Here is a 2,109-nt window from a genome sequence, read left to right as displayed (position 1 = left end):
AACCTCAGGAACGTGCACGTCACACACACAACCTCAGGAACGTGCACATCTCGCACACAACCTCAGGAACGTGCACGTCTCGCACACAACCTCAGGAACGTGCACGTCTCGCACACAACCTCAGGAACGTGCACGTCTCACACACACAACCTCAGGAACGTGCACATCACACACACAACCTCAGGAACGTGCACGTCTCACACACACACTCTCAGGAACGTGCACATCACACACACAACCTCAGGAACGTGCACGTCACACACACAACCTGGGCCTCATCCATCCATTATCTTTACCCGTTTGTTCCATTTTGGGTCACGGGGGTCGCTGGTGTCCATGTCCAGCAATCACTGTGCGAGGGGCGGGGGACACCCTGGACAGGTCTCCAGTCCATCACAGGGACACATGGAGACAAACGAGACAAACAACCATTCACTCTCTCACTCACACCTAGGGACAATTTAGAGTTACCAATCAGCCTAACATGCATGTTTTTAGTCTGTGAGGAAACTGGAGCACCCGGAGAAAACCCACGCATGCACAGAGAGAACATGCAAACTCCACCCAGAAAGGCCCCTGGACCGGGGTTTGAACCAGGGACCTGCTCACTGAGAGGCAGCAGCTCTACCAGTTGTGCCACTGTGCTGCCCACCTGGGCCTCATGATGAGTATTTCTATTTTAAATTTTTATTTTTCATTTATCTTTATTGGCAGCACGGTGGCGCAACTGGTAGAGCTGCTGCCTCTCAGTGAGAAGGTCCCTGGTTCAAACCCCGGTCCAGGGGCCTTTCTGGGTGGAGTTTGCATGTTCTCTCCGTGCATGCGTGGGTTTTCTCCGGGTACTCCGGTTTCCTCCCACAGACCAAAAACATGCATGTTAGGCTGATTGGTAACTCTAAATTGTCCCTAGGTGTGAGTGAGAGAGTGAATGGTTGTTTGTCTCGTTTGTCTCTATGTGTCCCTGTGATGGACTTGCGACCTGTCCAGGGTGTACCCCGCCCCTCGCACAGTGATTGCTGGACATGGGCACCAGCGACCCCCGTGACCCAAAATGGAACAAACGGGTAAAGAAAATGGATGGATGGATTTATCTTTATTTATCCAGGTCGACTCACTGAGTCACGAGAACTCATTTTCTAGAGAGACCTGTTTAGGAGCAGGTGGTGGGGGTCCAGAGGACCAGATTTAACTTTTTTAGATTTTTCTACCTGGATTATTGAGCATGCATCAGGATGTGTCATAATAATATTTTATTAGTGTTAATGTTAACCCCACCAAGAATATTTAAAAACACTGAACCATGTGTTCATCTTTAATGTCTGTTCTCCTGAGATTTACAGAGGAACAAACGGTGAGAATGAGTTTAGATTCAGCTCTGACTGATTCAACACAGATTCTTCATGTCTCCTGAGAAACAGGTCACACTGAGTGGAGCGGGCGACCGTTCCAAGATGGCGGCCCTACAGCTCGTCAGCGCCAACAGGTGATAGAGGTCAATGCTGGATCTAGTGATTATATATCTATGGATAGATATAGAGAGATGCATGCAAAGGAAAACAGAGGTATCCAAAATGTGTAGAAGATCACAGGATAGAAGAATGTAAAGAAGAAACGGAGAGATGTAACTGTGGAGGCCAACATAGAGCTACATGGGGGTGGGGGGGGTTAAGTGAGAAAAACAGCAAAAGAAATCCATCAGATCAAACTGACTAAAAACACAACATATGCAGAGGAAGTGAAAAGTGTAAGAGGACAAGTCAAGAGAGACAGGATGAGAGACAAAACCAAGAGACAGGACAGAGAACCAGAATCCAGAGCAAAGGAAACAGCAGACAGAGGAAAACATGTCAGTCGAAAATCTAATGCTATTCATTGCATAACTGTCACTGCACTGACCAGGCCAAACATGAGAGAAAATTAAAATGATTGTGGGAGGATCTGAAAAGTTTTTGGGGTTCAAAGAGGGTTCTCTGTGAACTCTGCGATTGTGTTCAACTGTCTGTAAACAAACCATTTTATTCCAGTAATGAGGACAGATTGGACTGTCCTCTGAGACGTGTCCCCTGAGTCCCTGCCGGTGTGAGCTGTGAGGTGGATCCAGTGGATCTA

This window comes from Nematolebias whitei, chromosome 9, assembly GCF_014905685.2.
Source record: "Nematolebias whitei isolate Nwh7 chromosome 9, NemWhi1, whole genome shotgun sequence".
Lineage (NCBI taxonomy): Eukaryota > Metazoa > Chordata > Actinopteri > Cyprinodontiformes > Rivulidae > Nematolebias > Nematolebias whitei.
Note: the sequence above shows the minus strand (reverse complement) of the source record.